Here is a 20,200-nt window from a genome sequence, read left to right as displayed (position 1 = left end):
GTTCACAACTGCAGCTCCGCCCTCTCTGATTCAGTTCACAACTGCAGCTCCACCCTCTCTGATTCAGTTCACAACTGCAGCTCCACCCTCTCTGATTCTATTCACAACTCCAGCTCCGTCCTCTCTGAGTCGTGATCACAACTTCAGCTCCGCCCTCTCTGAATCGTGATCACAACTGCAGCTCCTCCCTCTTTCATTTGGTTCACAACTGCAGCTCCGCCCTCACTGATCCATGTTAAAAATAATCGTAGTTATGCAATTTCAGCTCTCCCTCTCCCTCTCTCTCTCTCTCTCTCTCTCACCCTCTCTCTCTCTCTCTCTCACACACACACACACCCTCTCTCTCTCTCTCTCACCCTCTCTCTCTCTCTCTCTCTCTCTCTCTCACACACACACACACCCTCTCTCTCTCTCTCTCTCTCACACACAAACACCCTCTCTCTCTCTCTCTCTCTCTCTCTCTCTCTTCACCCTCTCTCTCTCTCACACACACACTCTCTCTCTCTCTCTCTCTCTCACCCTCTCTCTCTCTCTCTCTCTCTCTCACACACACACACACACACCCTCTCTCTCTCTCTCTCTCTCTCTCATTCATTCTCTCACTATGTCTGTCAGTCCTCTGAGTCTGCCTCTATCTGTAGTGCTGCAGGACTGGTGTACAGGTTCAGCTCTTCACTCACAGTCCTGCTCTCCAGCAGCCGTGCCAAGGATTCGCGCTCTGGTTTTAACTGGTAACAACCAATAAAGCAGACTGGTATACAGCCCGACAGGCCGCTGGACTGGTATACAGCCCGACAGGCCGCTAGACTGGTGTACAGCCCGACAGGCTGCTGGACTAGTGTATGTTCTTATTAGGCTTTCTGTGAGCTGGAGATAAACACTTTAATGCCTCTTGCCATGTGCAGTACGTTTCAATTTGGTCCATTGTTTTGTAATGTCACTGCGCTCTTCTGCACTGTCTGAACAGAGACAATACGCATATTTTACCTTAATTAATTCAGATAAGTCCTGTGCACACTTTCACGAGAAGTTCAGAGCCAAACAAAATGCTGAATTGCATCACTGTAGGTGTTGAGTGTTATAAAGGACACCTGGATGTGATTTGGGTCAGGCAGAGCTGGTCACAATAGGTGGCATTCTAATACAGTGCATTGTAGTTAGATGCTTTTCACACATACACACACACACACACACACACACACACACACACACACACACACACACACACACACACACACACAGAGCAAGGCTGCCTTTCTTGGCAGTTGCTCACATGCTCATATGCTCAAATGGATATTCTGTTGCTGTTCCTTTGCTAAAACAACTACTGAAATTAGCGTCCACTTAAATAGTCATGATCTGCTGGTGTTGTAACCCATGCTGCGACAGTGGGGGCATGTGTGAGTGTGGTCTGCATGGCGGAGACAGCTCTGCTGAAATTGGTTGCACCTGTGTAACATCAGCCACTTAATTCGAGACACCCAGTAGTGCTTGGGACCTCCTTCAAACTCAGCAATAACAGCAGACTTCTGAAATGCTGAGCTCAATGTCGGTGGGGTTCTCAGTTGGAGTCTTGAGAGGGAGACTATCTGTCCCAAAGAAGACAGACTGTTGATCAAGATCAAGAATAGAGCTAGTTGAGACACGTATCTGACAAATAGAATTGTGTTTTCTGTGTGTATTTGTAAGGTCATTAAAGTTCTTAGTCATGTTCCTGCTTCCTGTGCCTGAACAGCTGAAATGCCACCCATGCTGATCTCATGCTCTTTCATGCTTGCATTTATGTCACCAGAAATCAGCAGACTCTTTGGGATACCTGTGTGAAACGTAATGAAAACATTTATTGACAGCTGGAAGAAAAATTACTATCAGAAATATAAGCACCTTCAGCACCCGTGGATACCACAGCACAAGCACTAAATCAGAAATGAGATCTCATCCATCTATTTAAAGCTCCTGAGAGAAAGTGTTTTTTTTCTGTGTGGATCAAGACCAAGGGTGGGGGTTCTCAGTGAGGGGTTACACACACTTGGTAAACACACCTGGTAAACACAGCTGGTAAGCACAACTAATAAATGGAGGGAGAGAGGGAGAAAAAAAGACATGGGGGGACAGAGGCAGAGGACAAAATAGGGAGAGAGAGGGAAAGAGAGGGACGGAGGGAAAGAGGGAGAAGAAGAAATCAGAGTGCAGGCCACACCTTCTTCAGGCCTGGAACAGTCACTTTTTTCACCAATCAGGAACCAGAACTGTTTGTGAATCTAATTTTGAACTTTTCATCGCGTTCCAAAATAAACAGGTTTGTTCCCAGCTGGAACCAAGGAAAAGTTCTTCAACGCAAACTGTGACGACATGTAGGGGCATTTCAAGTTGTAGAGGAAAGAGTTATGGTACAGGGGAGCTAGACTGAGTCATAGCCAATTTTGTTATGCTTGATGGTGTGCAGTAACAGATTAACAGACCAGCATTCTCCTGCCCCCAATCTACTCCCACCTCCCCCCAATCTACCCCTTCCTGCCCCCACTCTAGCCCTCTCTGCCCCCACTCCACTCCTGTCTGCCCCCACTCTATACCCCTGACTGCCCCCCACTCTACCCGTGTCTGCCCCCACTCTACCCCGTCTGCCCCAACACTACCCCGTCTGCCCCCACTCTACCCCTGTCTGCCCCCACACTACCCCGTCTGCCCCCACTCTAGCCCTGTCTGCCCCCACACTACCCCGTCTGCCCCCACTCTACCCCATCTGCTCCCACTCTACCCGTGTCTGCGCCCACTCTAGCCCTGTCTGCCCCCACTCTACCCCGTCTGCCCCCACTCTACCCCGTCTGCCCCAACACTACCCCGTCTGCCCCCACTCTGCCCCATCTGCCCCCACTCTACCCCGTCTGCCCCCCACTCTACCCCGTCTGCCCCAACACTACCCCGTCTGCCCCCACTCTAGCCCTGTCTGCCCCCACACTACCCCATCTGCCCCCACTCTACCCCATCTGCCCCCACACTACCCCGTCTGCCCCCACTCTACCCCGTCTGCCCCCACACTACCCTGTCTGCCCCCACTCTACCCCGTCTGCCCCCACTCTACCCCGTCTGCCCCCACTCTAGCCCTGTCTGCCCCCACACTACCCCGTCTGCCCCCACACTACCCTGTCTGCCCCCACACTACCCCATCTGCCCCCACTCTACCCCATCTGCCCCCACACTACCCCGTCTGCCCCCACTCTACCCCGTCTGCCCCCACACTACCCCATCTGCCCCCACTCTACCCCATCTGCCCCCACACTACCCCGTCTGCCCCCACTCTACCCCGTCTGCCCCCACACTACCCCGTCTGCCCCCACTCTACACCTGACTGCTCCCATTCCACCCCTCTAGCAACACCTTTCTACCCACCGTGCGCTGGTTTTCTTCACCATTATTCTACCACATCCATTGCACATAAACAGGATGACATCCTTCTACCCATGATTCTTTCTCCAGAAAGTTATGAGCTGATAGCTGGATGAACTCACTTGTCATTAACCAATGAATCAGATAAATGATCCACTAGCAATCACTATATGATTTCACCTGATCATAAGAGATCATCTTTGGTTTTTGTATTGTTATTATTTTAGTATTAATTTAGCAATCATTTATTATTTTTTATTAATGATTCATATTAATTTGTACACTGTGATCAGATTTTTGAGAAGAGGTACATTTGTTGTGAGAAATCTTTTGAATTAGTTGAGAAAATATGTAGCACCACCAGTGATCACAGGTCACACACTGAAAAAAACTTTGTCTTCCATTTGAAGGGAAGACAATGTAAAAGTTTAAAAATATGGATGAGAAAGAAACTGTATTTAAATAGCAATGGTAGCTGCACCCTGTCAGGCTATGAAGAACACACTACACCACACATTCACACCCTCATACACATACACACTCTCAAACACACACACACAATCACTCACACACATGCAATCACTCACACGTATACAATCAATTACACACTCGCTCACACACACACACACACACACACACACATACAATCACTCACACACAAAGACAGACATACAATCACTCATACTCACACAGAACACTCACACACGCATACAATCACCCACACACTACAATTTAAGTTCATGCTTTTACTCTCCAAGACAGGGCCAAGAAAAAGGGGAAGATAGAGATGGGATACAGAGAAAGAGAGATGAAGAGAGATAGAAAGGATTCTGTTTAGTAAGTAAAAGTTTGCCATTGTATTACATTTGTATGAATCACAAGGTTTTCATTCTTACTGTAATAGAGGCCACAATGAGTCTGAATCACTCATAAGACTCATTCATAAGATTCTGTGTGAAACTGCAGAATAACTCCATAATAACTCCTAACCTTACACACACAAACTCTACACATAACAATAATAACTCATGACCTTACACACACACGCTCTATACATAACCATAACTCCTAACCTTACACACACACATGCTCTACACATAACCTTAATAACCCCTAACCTTACACACACACGCTCTACACATAATATTAATAACTCCTAATCTTACACACACACACTCTACACATAATCATAATAACTCCTAACCTTACAGACACTTACACACTGATATAATTCATACAAGCCATACTGAGCAGCTCTACACTTCAGTGTAGCCTTAATGGGTGACGCACCTCACAGAAGGTTCAGAAGGTCTGTCTTATTGGTCAGTGCGTTCAGAAGGTTTGTCTTAGGACCAGATCACCAGCAGAGCTGTGGAGAGGAGTGTGTGTGTGTGTGTATACATCTTGTGAACCCTGGCACCATCTAATAATTCTCTGCAGGAAAATAAATAACTGGAACGGGGGATGTTTTTTTTTACAGAACCCTCTCATGCGTGACACCAAGGTCTTCCAGGGCACCTGCAGCACTGTGAAAAACTGCAGCCTGACATACAGCACACATCTCTGACAGAGCCATCAGCAGAGCGTGGAGTAGGACAGATCGTATCACTGCAGCTAATGAGAGTTTCGGTGTGTGTGTGTGTGTGTGTGTGTGTGTGTGTGTGTGTGTGTGTGTGTGTGTGTGTGTGTGTGTGTGTGTGTGTGTGTGAGTGTGAGTATGCATGTGTGTGCAGGTGTGGCCTTGTGTGTGTGACTGAAAAGATGTGTGTGTGTGTGTGTGGGTGTGCCTGTGTGTGTGTCTGTGAGTGTGTGTGTTTGAAGAAGAAAGAGGAGCCCCATTCAGAAGAAGAACCCATGCTTTTCTGGAGGACTATGGAGACAGATCTGAGAATTATAATATCATTAAGCAGAGATCTTCAGTTTACTTTTACACAAAGACACAAGGAACTCCTGACTAATAAATATATACAGTATGTTAAGCAGGGAGAACTACTGACTAATAAGTACAGGATATTAGATATGGAGAACTACTGACTAATAAGTACAGGATGTTAGATATGGAGAACTACTGACTAATAAGTACAGGATATTAGATATGGAGAACTACTGACTAATAAGTACAGGATGTTAGATATGGAGAACTACTGACTAATAAGTACAGGATGTTAGATATGGAGAACTACTGACTAATAAGTACAGGATGTTAGATATGGAGAACTACTGACTAATAAGTACAGGATGTTAGATATGGAGAACTACTGACTAATAAGTACAGGATGTTAGATATGGAGAACTACTGAGTGCAGTACATAGATATTGAATGTTAGATATACATCTAGTCCTGTATTTCTAGGTGTTAAATATGAGACAAAGGTGATCATAAGCAGTCCTGCCATTATAAATGATGGCATATTCTGTAAAGACTTCAGGTAAGGATAGTAGATGATCCCATACACTTCATATGTGTGTGTGTGTGTGTGTGTGTGTGTGTAAGAAGGAAAGAATGGCCTGTTGATGCATATACTGTATACTTTCTGCATTGCAAACTAGGAATATTTAGATACAGATAATAAAGGAAAACAGCAATACACACTGTTCTATACCATGTACAGTGTATTTTCACTGTAATGGGTGTAGATAGTCCAGATAAGACTATTGTTACTCATTACTGTCAGGATGCTCATATAGGAATCTAAATAGTTTAAAAATAGTTCAAATAGTTCAAAATGCTGCAGCCAGAGTTCTGACTAGAACTAGAAAATTCGATCATATCAGCCCAGTCCTATCAGCCCTGCATTGGCTCCCAGTTAAATTCCGTTTTGATTTTAAAATTCTTCCTCTGATTTATAAAGCACTGCATGGTCTTGCTCCTGATTACCTCCAGGAACGTATCTCCTATTATGAACTCCCACGTCCACCAAGATCACAGGGTGCTGGCCTCTTATTAGTTCCAACAATTAATAAGGTAACAGCAGGAGGAAGAGCCTTTTCTTATAAGCACCCCCCAACTATGGAATAACATTCTAGACTGTGTCCGGTACTACGACACAGTCTCAATCTTTAAGTCTAGGTTGACAACTTACTTATTTAGTTTAGCATTTGGTAATTTATGTGCCCCCTTAGATAAAGGTACAGATCCAGGGGTTCATGGGCGAAGGGTTTTATGGTAAACTGGGGCGCTGGTGCTGTCGTCCTGTCACTGCACGTGATCACTCAAGTTTGTTGACGGTGTAGTGGGTGGATGCCAATGTCTCAGGAAGCTCCCAAGTCTGTGTTATAGACTATATATATAGTATATATATATATATATATATATATAGACACACACACACACACACACATACACACAAAACAAACACACACACGCACACACACAATATGTTATACACAGTGCATCTTGCTCAGGCAATATAAACTAATATAAACCAACCTCTCTCTCTCTCTCTCTCTCTCTCTCTCTCTCTCTCTCTCTCTCTCTCTCTCTCTCTCTACTCTAGTACAATCATTTTGAGTCTTCCAAACTGACAGCAGGGTCAAGAACACAGACATGAATATATCTGAAAGATACATGTCCACATGTCACTCTGTGTTGACAATCCTCAGCATAAATATTGTTAACAGCAATCAGTTTCTTATGGTCATGTGCACACACACACACACACACACACACACACACACACACACACACACACACACACACACACATGCATATGCAGACACTAACACACACAGAGAGCTCTTTCTTTCTCTCTCTCTCTGTCACTCTCTTTGTTTCTCTCACCAATTTCAGCAAACACCAAAAACCAAAGCACCCAGACTCTATTGAACCTGATCACCACTGGAGTTTGTGTGTGTGTGTGTGTGTGTGTGTGTGTGTGTGTGTGTGTGTGTGTGTGTGTGTGTGTGTGTGTGTGTGTGTGTGTGTGTGTGTGTGTGTGTGATCGTAGCAGATGGTGTGTGAGAGAAAGACACTGAGGAAGCCGTTTTCATGCTGTATTTGTTTGGTTGTTTGTTTATTTGCTTTCCTTTTGAAAAGAACCATCATTAAGGTAGAAACTGCATTATATGTGGAAATACTACAGAGTCACTATCAAAAACCATCAAACACTGTCAAGCATTAACCCTTACTGCATCATGCAAAAAAACAAGAAAACTCAAACTAGTCCTCCGCTGTCATCCTGGACACAGCAGACACAAAACTCCAGATGAAGTGTGCACTGCAGACCAGGCCTTGGAAAAGAAAGGCTGCACATTTTTTGCATCTTAAATAACATAAGAGCTCAAACGTTGGTATTTGCACAGCTTCTAGCTGAAGGCCAAAACAAAAACAACCTTCAGACCTTTAGAACAGACGGAGGTTCTCTTCTTTACTCAGCAACAGAGGCCCTGAAGTTATCTCAGCTGTTTGCTCTGTTAAGACTGAAATCATCTTTATAATGGACCTCCTTTAGCAAACCACACAAACCACTTAATGACATTTGAAGAAGCACAAACTGAGGAAGAGGAGGGTGAAGAGAGTTCAGAGCAGAAGAAGACCTTTTAGACTGCAGATCCCCTCTAGCCCATACACACTCTCATCTGGATCAGTACTAACTCATGTCCTATACACACTCTCATCTGGATCAGTACTAACTCATGTCCTATACACACTCTCATCTGGATCAGTACAAACTCATGTCCTATACACACTCTCATCTGGATCAGTACTAACTCATGTCCTATACACACTCTCATCTGGATCAGTACTAACTCATGTCCTATACACACTCTCATCTGGATCAGTACTAACTCATGTCCCATACACACTCTCATCTGGATCAGTACTAACTCATGTCCTATACACACTCTCATCTAGATCAGTACTAATCCATGTCCCATACACACTCTCATCTAGATCAGTACTAATCCATGTCCCATACACACTCTTGTCTGGATCAGTACTAACTCATGTCCTATACACACTCTCATCTGGATCAGTACTAATCCATGTCCCATACACACTCTCATCTAGATCAGTCCTAACCCATGTCCCATACACACTCTTGTCTGGATCAGTACTAACTCATGTCCTATGCACACTCTCATCTAGATCAGTCCTAACCCATGTCCCATACACTCTTCTTCTTAGATCAGTACAAACCAAGAGCAGTTGTGAAAACAAAATGTATGTCTTCACAAGTCATAGGTCTTCTGATTCAGAAGCCGACACTGCAGTTGCTCAGCTCAGTTGCTAAAATCTCTACACCAGCTTTTTATGTGGCTTCTCCACAAGTTTCTTATAGAAGTGATTTTAAACTAATCACTTATACCAACGGATTAGGCCCTGAACACCTGCTCAAAAGGTTTATACCCAGTAGGACTCTTTGATCCTGGGACGCAGGCCAGTGTGTCCAAACATGGTGAAGCAGCAATTACTTGTTCTGGAAGCAGCTCGCAGTCCAACATAGTTGTACCCAAAATGTCGACATTTTAAATCCATCAGTTGTTTTAAAACTTCAAGCTGTGTGCAGGGCGGCACCTCACTGGAACTGTCTGTATGTGTGTTTCTATGTATGTTTGTGTGTGTGTATGTGCATATGTGTGTGTGTGTGTGTGTGTGTGTGTGCACATGTGTGTGTGCACATGTGTATTTATTTACATGTGTGTCTACATGTGTGTGTGTACAGGTGTGTGCGTGTGCGCACGTGTGTGTGTGTTTGTGTGTGTGTGCGCGCATGTGTGTGTGCTGTTATGCTCTGCCCTATGATCCTTAATGCCCTCCATGTTTTATACAGGTCACAGCTGGTAGAGCACCTTCTTGTGGACAATAGTGTCCAAGTTACATCAAGATACAGATAGAGCCTTATGTTACATATTCATGACATGATCACACATGCTATGTTGGAAGCTTTAGCTATAAAACTGCTGGAATTACAGGCAGCAGAAACAATTGATGGTCTCAGACAGAGGAGGGGCTTGGCCAGACAGGAGGGGCTTGATCTTATCTGAGGAGGGGCTTGGTTTCAGACAGAGGAGGAGCCTGGTCAGACAGGAGGGGCCAGGTTTCACACAGAGGAGGGGCCTGGTCTCACGGCCAATACGATCTGGATTTACTTTCTAAACACATCCACAAGCAAGAGGAAATTTTACCATTACATCCTACATCGGTCTGATCTCATTCCTCTGTCAATCATGACGATGTGAGAAAGAAGCCCTTTCAATGTCAGACACCCCAGACACCCCATCCCACTGTAAGACCAACTCGTAGAGTGTGTGTCAGTCTCCTCCATCTTTCCCCTTTGTGTCTCCGTACAGGGCAAAGGACGGTGAGGTTGCTGAAGCAGGCGTCTGTCACCAGTGTTGTGTCCATGTGGAGCCCACAGCCTGTGTGAGTAATAGCAGAGTGTCACTTTGCTCTATCTATCTCTCTCTCATTCCCTCTCTCACTTTCTCTCTCTCGCTCTCTTGCTCTATCATTCACCACACTTTCACTCTCTCCACTGTTCTTGCTTTCTCTCTGTCTGACTCTGCCTCTCTCACTTTCTCCCCTTCTCTCTCTTTCTCTTTCTCTGTCTCTCTCTCCCTCTCCTGAAGAGGACCGTGTGAGAGAGGGGCGGGGCCAGGAGTAAATGAGAATGTCATTCCTCGCTGCTCCAGTGCCTCAGAGAATGAGTCGTTTAATGGCATTTTTCCACCAAGCAGGGTTTCACAACAAGCTGTAGTGAATCCGTGGATCACTCCCTCCCTCCAGAGCAGCACATCATCTGTCTAATGCCAGCTTTCCTGAGACGCCACAGTGAGCCATGCATAGGAATAACAATTACATCTAAAAATAAATTAATTTATTTTTCTTAATTCATTTTTTCACTCTTATTATTATTGTGTTCCAACCCCAACTACAGTATAAAATAAACAATCACCAAGGTTGTAATTAATCACAGGAATAACTTCACACACACACACACACACACACACACACACATGTATGAGCAAATGTACAAATACACTACAGTATAGATTAGATGAAACACTTATGGACAGACACACAAACATGTGCACACACACAAATACATAGACGTAGTAATTTCCTGTGATCCTGATGTCAATGTCTTGCAAATCTGTCACAAATATCTTGTGAACCTGTCATAAATGTCCTGTGAACCTGTGATAAATGGTTTTTGAACCTGTCATGAATGTCTTGTGAACCTGACATAAATGTCCTGTGAACCTGACATAAATGTCCTGTGAACCTGTCATGAATGTCCTGTGAACCTGTCATGAATGTCCTGTGAATCTGTTATAAATGGCTTGTGAACCATAAGTAACTTGGTGGTGCACTGCTGAGATGACTGGCAGGAGTGTTAGAAGCATTTGGCTCAGGCTGGTCTTCAGTCTCAGTCTTCAATCTCTGCTTGGCCACACTGCCTACCACAGTCACAGTCAGGTTTCCATGGAAATCCAACAAAAGATCTTTTTTTTATGAAAGAGGTATTAACACCCACACACTAAATATTACTAAAATGTGTCAGAAGGCGAAAAAAGCCTTTGCACTGCTGAAAACTGCATTGACCTTCAGCCCAGTGGAGTCTTCATGAGGAGCTCCGTCATGGGAATATATCCCCTCTGTATATAATCCCATAGAGAGGTTCCAGAGAGAAAACAGGAAATGACTCTCTCTCTCCTATCAAGCCTTCCTGAGTAGTGAGAACACATATTCACCTTCACACATCACACATTCACAATTTACCTTCACGTTAATTATTTCACGATGTATCTCTGCCTTTATCTATAATATCAGACCTGTTGCCCTGACATCTTTAGTGATGAAAGCATTTGAGAAATTGTTTAAGACAGCAATAACAATAATAATAATAATAATAATAATAATAATAATAATAATAATAATAATAGTAATAGTAATAATAATAGCAAAGACTGAGAGAATTTTCAGCCACTGCAGCTTGCTTTTATGGATGATGGGGGTGGAAGATATTATAACAACATTTGGAAGGGCAATAAAAACACTCAAGGGTGTAAATTATTGACTTTTCGTCAGCTTTTAATGTGATTCAACCATGTTTACTGCCAAAAAGGTTAGTGGATAGTTTTTCACTTGATTTTAGTGGATTATTAATTTTTGACTATTAGGATTCAGTGAGTTGAATAATTATTTTTCAATAGTTTTGTTTTCTGCATGTAAGGACACTGACGCGGTACAGAGTCCCCCTGCCAGCCACCTCCGTCAGCAGCGGCAGAACTTCATGCTTGTCTTGTCCTTGTGACATCATGCTCCCTCAGGTGGGCGTGTCCCATTAGGGAACTCGACACCTGAGGGTCATTTGTTCGTATGTATATATGTCTTGTCTTTGTACCAGTTGATTGCTGGTTATTGTATCCTTAATTTGGATTTTGAAAATCACGGTTTTGCATTGGTGAGAGATGAATACACATCATGTATTCACACTCACCCTCCACACATCACATAATCACATTCACAATCACAATCACATTCATACACATCACCTATTCACACTCACCCTAACGCACATCACCTATTCACACTCACCCTCACACACATCACCTATTCACACTCACCCTCACACACACCACCTATTCACACTCACCCTCACACACATCACCTATTCACACTCACCCTAACGCACATCACCTATTCACACTTATCCTCACACACATCACCTATTCACACTCACCCTCACACACATCACCTATTCACACTCACCCTCACACACATCACCTATTCAGACTCATCCTCCTGCACATCACCTATTCACACTCACCCTCACACACATCACCTATTCACACTCACCCTCCTGCACATCACCTTTTCACACTCACCCTCATACTCATCACCTATTCAAACTCACCCTCACACACATCAACTAATCACACTCACCCTCACACTCATCACCTATTCAAACTCACCCTCACACACATCACCTATTCACACTCACCCTAACGCACATCACCTATTCACACTCATCCTCACACACATCACCTATTCACACTCACCCTCACACACATCACCTATTCACACTCACCCTCCTGCACATCACCTTTTCACACTCACCCTCACACTCATCACCTATTCAAACTCACCCTCACACACATCAACTAATCACACTCACCCTCACACTCATCACCTATTCAAACTCACCCTCACACACATCAACTATTCACACTCACCCTCACACTCATCAGCTATCCACACTCACATCACCTATTCACACTCACCCTCACACACATCACCTATTCACACTCACCCTCACACACATCACCTATTCACACTTACCCTCACACACATCACCTATTCACACTCACCCTCACACACATCCCCTATTCACACTCACCCTCACACACATCACCTATTCACACTCACCCTCACACACATCCTCTATTCACACTTACCCTCACACACATCACCTATTCACACTCACCCTCACACACATCCCCTATTCACACTCACCCTCACACACATCACCTATTCACACTCACCCTAACACACATCCTCTATTCACACTCACCCTCACACACATCACCTATTCACACTCACCCTCACACACATCCCCTATTCACACTCACCCTCACACACATCACCTATTCACACTCACCCTCACACACATCACCTATTCACACTCACCCTCACACACATCACCTATTCACACTTACCCTCACACACATCACCTATTCACACTCACCCTCACACACATCACCTATTCACACTCACCCTCACACACATCCCCTATTCACACTCACCCTCACACACATCACCTATTCACACTCACCCTCACACACATCCTCTATTCACACTCACCCTCACACACATCACCTATTCACACTCACCCTCACACACATCCTCTATTCACACTCACCCTCACACACATCACATATTCACACTCACCCTCACACACATCACCTATTCACACTCACCCTCACACACATCCCCTATTCACACTCACCCTCACACACATCACCTATTCACACTCACCCTCACACACATCAACTATTCACACTCACATCACCTATTCACACTCACCCTCACACACATCCCCTATTCACACTCACCCTCACACACATCACCTATTCACACTCACCCTAACACACATCCTCTATTCACACTCACCCTCACACACATCACATATTCACACTCACCCTCACACACATCACCTATTCACACTCACCCTCACACACATCCCCTATTCACACTTACCCTCACACACATCACCTATTCACACTCACCCTCACACACATCCCCTATTCACACTCACCCTCACACACATCACCTATTCACACTCACCCTCACACACATCCTCTATTCACACTTACCCTCACACACATCACCTATTCACACTCACCCTCACACACATCCCCTATTCACACTCACCCTCACACACATCACCTATTCACACTCACCCTAACACACATCCTCTATTCACACTCACCCTCACACACATCACCTATTCACACTCACCCTCACACACATCCCCTATTCACACTCACCCTCACACACATCACCTATTCACACTCACCCTAACACACATCCTCTATTCACACTCACCCTCACACACATCACCTATTCACACTCACCCTCACACACATCACCTATTCACACTTACCCTAACACACATCCTCTATTCACACTCACCCTCACACACATCACCTATTCACACTCACCCTCACACACATCCCCTATTCACACTCACCCTCACACACATCACCTATTCACACTCACCCTCACACACATCACCTATTCACACTCACCCTCACACACATCACCTATTCACACTTACCCTCACACACATCACCTATTCACACTCACCCTCACACACATCACCTATTCACACTCACCCTCACACACATCCTCTATTCACACTCACCCTCACACACATCACCTATTCACACTCACCCTCACACACATCACCTATTCACACTTACCCTAACACACATCCTCTATTCACACTCACCCTCACACACATCACCTATTCACACTCACCCTCACACACATCCCCTATTCACACTTACCCTCACACACATCACCTATTCACACTCACCCTCACACACATCCCCTATTCACACTCACCCTCACACACATCACCTATTCACACTCACCCTCACACACATCCTCTATTCACACTTACCCTCACACACATCACCTATTCACACTCACCCTCACACACATCCCCTATTCACACTCACCCTCACACACATCACCTATTCACACTCACCCTAACACACATCCTCTATTCACACTCACCCTCACACACATCACCTATTCACACTCACCCTCACACACATCCCCTATTCACACTCACCCTCACACACATCACCTATTCACACTCACCCTAACACACATCCTCTATTCACACTCACCCTCACACACATCACCTATTCACACTCACCCTCACACACATCACCTATTCACACTTACCCTCACACACATCACCTATTCACACTCACCCTCACACACATCACCTATTCACACTCACCCTCACACACATCCCCTATTCACACTCACCCTCACACACATCACCTATTCACACTCACCCTAACACACATCCTCTATTCACACTCACCCTCACACACATCACATATTCACACTCACCCTCACACACATCACCTATTCACACTCACCCTCACACACATCCCCTATTCACACTCACCCTCACACACATCACCTATTCACACTCACCCTCACACACATCAACTATTCACACTCACATCACCTATTCACACTCACCCTCACACTCATCAGCTATTCACACTCACCCTCACACACATCACCTATTCACACTCACCCTCACACACATCCCCTATTCACACTCACCCTCACGCACATCACCTAATCACACTCACCCTTATGCACATCACCTATTCGCACTCACCCTCCTGCACATCACCTATTCACACTCACCCTCACACACATCACCTATTCACACTCACCCTCACACACATCCCCTATTCACACTCACCCTCACACACATCCCCTATTCACACTCACCCTCACGCACATCACCTAATCACACTCACCCTCATGCACATCACCTAATCACACTCACCCTCACACACATCACCTAATCACACTCACCCTCACACACATCACCTATTCACACTCACCCTCACACACATCACTCAGACAGGTGAGGCTCTTCCTCAACAATCACACATTTCAGGAAGCAGCAAAATATGTCGCAAACCAAAACAAGTAAGAAACGATCAGATAATGAGCAGATAATTCATATAATGAGCAGATAATTCAGATAATGAACAGATAATTTCCTGTTTGCACTTATTTCAATTATGCAACTGAATGGGCCACTTCTTCCATCCTTCTCATCTTTCTGACTTCTCTTTCTCTCTCATCCTCTCTCCTTCCTCTCTCACTCTGATTCTCTTCTCTCCAGTGATTACGCCTTTCTGCTTATTTCTCTTAAATGCTCCCTTTTCTGAACTGATTTTTTTTTCTGAGAAACTGAACGTGCTTTTATGCTTTCTATGTTAATGAAGTCCTCTATTTCCAACGCCTCTCTTTCTCTGTTTCTTTGACATTCTTTATTCACTCTTTTTATTTCCAGCTGAAAGAGAATGGTGTTGTGTGGGATAAGTGTGGTCTCCCAGGAGACAGGGGTTTGCTACAGCCAGGCGACTGGGACACACCCCTTCATGTCCCTCATTAGACCTGTCAGCCACAGGAGACCACTCTGGAGCAGAACCTCTAGCACCACGAGTGCATGCCTGAGCACTGATAACCACCTCATTTACAGGCAGTTTCATTTCCACTAGCCTCTGTCTGTCTGTCAGCCTCTTTCTGTCTGTCTGTCAGGCTGTTTATGTCTGTCTGCAGGGCAATTTTTACGTCAAACTCTTTCTGTCTGTCTGTGATTTGTGTTTTGTCCAGATATGGTCCTAATTCCACAGAGCAGACGCACACTATATGTGAACTATGAGAGCAGAGTGCTGTACAGAACAATAAGATGAAAGCAGTAATAGTAATGCAAAAGAGAGCTGGAGAGGAGACAACACACACACACACACACACACATACACACTCACACTATGTTTGGAGCCTGTGTTTGTGTTCCGACTATTACTGACTCCTCTCTAACACAGATATTTTATATGATGTAGGTACATTTGTTTTAGTTTTTGTTTTAATATTGAAGCACCAAAATATCCACAGATATTCTTAACCTTACACACATATTCACATCACAGACCCAAGAGCCTTTTAGTCTAGCTACAGTGAGTTAGGAACAGTTACGCCAAAGTTAATACAAAATGTACATGTGGGGTTGTGTGTGTGTGGGGAGGTGGTGGAAGGATGTAAGTGTGGTCTAGAGGGTGTTTAGATGGATGATGATTTAACTTTAAACACCCCTGGGGGGCTCTTTCCATAACAATTCATCACTTCCTGTTGGTGTCTATGTTCAACACTGCAGTGCAACTCTGGTGTCCTTCACGAATTGCAGAGCAAATTGAGTTTTCCATCCAGGTGACACGGCTCACTGCCAGAGCAGGCAGCTTGGACATTGTCAGCATGCAGCACCCAGGAATCGAGGGCCTGACCCCGCCGAGGGGCATGACCCCGCCGAGGGGCATAACCCTGTCCCTGTACACCCTCCCAATCGACCCAGATGGGTTTGGCTACCAACCCTGTGGAGGCCAAACAAACAGATGGCACCTATTCCAGACACAGAGGACATCTGACACTCTGACTCCGTCTTTTTTAGACAGTTTTGCCCCGGGTGATGTGAGATCACCTAAAAAGAGTCAGAAACCTCCAGGGTGATGTGAGACAGCCCAGAAAAAGGACGACACCACCAGGTTGAGGTGAGACAATCTAAAGATCTCCAGGCTTCTGGGAACATCTCTAGGATGAACAGTACAGAGGCTGGTGGACAGCTGTAAATGGAAACAGGCTGCACACACACACACACACACACACACTCAGACAGAGAGAGAGAGAGAGAGTCTGCTTTTGCCCATGTATATCTGTATATATGTGTGTAGAGATATACTGATAGATGTACCTTCTAGCACAATCAATAAAAGGGGGTTATGGGTAGATGATATCTACTAAAACAACTGGAGAGTGTAAATGAATAAACATGTAAGCTAACCCACATGTAACAAATCTAATCTCTCTTCTTCTGTTGCACTGGTTTCAGATGTTATACAGAGATTACTATATTGCGCTGAAACACTATTCTACTATTGGTTGATTAGTATGGAGGGATGACTGTAATCTCAGGGACTGAGGAAATGAAACACTTAAGAAACAGAAAAGGAACAATTGAAAGCCCATGGAAAAGAAAAGGTCTCAAGTGCCATCAGAAGCTGGAGTGGTGAGGATGGAGTGTGTGGCATGTCACACAGCCGGTTTCTGCTGCTGTCCCCGTCCGAGATGCTCTGGGAGTGAGCCATGTCACCTGGAAGGAAAATTCAATTTGCTCTGCGATTCATGAAGGAGCGGAGCTGAGCTGCAGTGTGGTGATGACAGGAAGTAGTGAAGGATCGGCGGCAGTAGCCCGTCTAAAACTGCTTCCTGTTCAGGACAGTGTTCAGTCTGAGCTCTCCTGTCTTCTTCATGGAAAACGGCATTACATTATGTCACTTATTACATTCAGACGTCTGTCTACACCACCATCGTTTCAGAATGGCTTAGTGGTTCCAGAATGAATGTACATGCTGCTTTGAACCCCCTGGTGGTGGTCGAGCTGAATATAGTCTCAGTGGTGATTTGTATATTGTCTTAGGAACAGATGGGATGTTGAGTTTAGTTTTGTTTCTGTTAAGCTGTTTCTGTTGAGTATACAAAATATATATGAAAATAGAATATGTAAAAATTCATATATACTATATTGCCAAAAGTATTCGCTCATTTGGAATCATTCGCTCAAATGATCGGAATCAGGTGTATTCCAGTCACGTTCATAGCCTCTGTTGTATAAAATTAAGCACCAAGGCATGCAGACTGATTTTACAAACATTTGTGAAAGAATGTGTCACTCTCATGAGCTCAGTGTAGGTGTGGGTGTCTATGTGTGGGTCTATGATAGGAGGCCACCTGTGCAGCAAATCCAGTCATGAAATTTCCTCATTCCTAAATATTCCACAGTTAACTGTCAGCTCTATTATAAGAAAATGGAAGAGTTTGGGAATGACACTGAAGTTCATAGTGCGAAGAGGTCACCAACGTTCTGCAGGGTCAATCACTACAGGTATCCATTGTCAAGCAGCTGCATCCAGGAGAACGGTACTTGTCTGACTGCATTGTGCCAAGTGTAATGTTTGGTGAAGGGGGGGTTATGGTGTGGGGTTGTTTTTCAGGAGCTGGGCTTGGCCCCTTAGTTCCAGTGAAAGAAACTCTGAATGCTTCAGCATACCAAGACATTTTGGACAATTCCATGCTCCCAACTTTGTGGGAACAGTTTGGAGCTGGCCCCTTCCTCTTCCAACATGACTATAAAGACATGGTTCAAGTTTCAAGTTTATTTGAAAAAAAGTATCTGCATAATCTGCATAAAACTGAAGAAAAAATTTAAGATGTACATATGGACAGATATACACAATAGACAATATATACAATAGACAGACACAGGAAGCACTATATACACAATACGCATTTACAGAGGTAATGTTTAGTGTTTTGTATAGTAACATCAGATCAAATAGCACCAGAAAGGAGATGATAGTGACGAGAAGTGATCAAGTGATGTAAAGTGATGTAAAGTGACCTAGTGATGTAAAGTGACCTAGTGATGCAGAAGGCTTAGATGTACCAGATGTAATAGTGAGGGAGTATATATTGTCATTTATCCCCCATCTTATTCAGAAGCCTGATAGCCTGCAGGTAGAAACTGTTCATTAGCCGGGTCGTTCTGGCCTGGATGCTTCTGTACCTCCTGCCTGATGGCAGTAAGGTGAACAGCCCATGTGCTGGATGACTGCTGTCCTTCTGGATTCTGTGGACCTTCCTCAAGCAATGAGACTTATATGATGATATATATATGAGATATATGATGGATGGCAGAGTGTGGATGAGCTTGACTGGCCTGCACCTCAACCCAACAGAACACCTTTGGGATGAATTAGAGCGGAGACTGAGAGCCAGGCATTCTCATCCAACATCAGTATCTGACCTCACAAATGCACTTCTGGAAGAATGGTAAAAAATCCCCATAAACACACTCCTAAACTTTGTGGACAGCCTTCCCAGAAGAGCTGAACCTGTTCTAGCTGCAAAGGGTTATATTGATGGATTAGGAATGGGATGTCAATTAAGCTCACATGTGAGTCAAGAAAGGTGTGCGAATACTTTTGGCAGTATAGTGTACATGCTATTATCAATATTCAACTCTTGTTCCATAGTCTGCACATATATGATACACATATAAACATATACAAGGTGACCTTGGGGTCATGGGGTCATGACCTACGCAGAGAAGACTAATCTCAGTCTGTGGTTCCATTGCGGATTCAGTGAGTCTTTGTTACTGTGGCAACAAGGCACAATGAGAGCAATTGCACAAAGTGAACTGTATGTTGTATAGTGTTTCTCCAATCTGTGGTGGAGAAGGATGGACTGTGATCATTACTCCAACATGTACATCACTGGACACATGTATTACCATAGCACAGCAATACACACATATGTTACTGCACTATTACTGTAACGCAGTGACACACACTTTCTTGACTTCACAAAGCTTGCCATGAGAAAGGGTATGTGTTTGTGTGTGTGTGTGTGTGTGTGTGTGTGTGTGTGTGTGTGTGTGTGTGTGTGTGTGTGAGAGAGAGAGAGTGAGAGAGAGAGAGA

The sequence above is a fragment of the Brachyhypopomus gauderio genome, chromosome 9 (assembly GCF_052324685.1).
Source record: "Brachyhypopomus gauderio isolate BG-103 chromosome 9, BGAUD_0.2, whole genome shotgun sequence".
Taxonomy (NCBI): domain Eukaryota; kingdom Metazoa; phylum Chordata; class Actinopteri; order Gymnotiformes; family Hypopomidae; genus Brachyhypopomus; species Brachyhypopomus gauderio.
Note: the sequence above shows the minus strand (reverse complement) of the source record.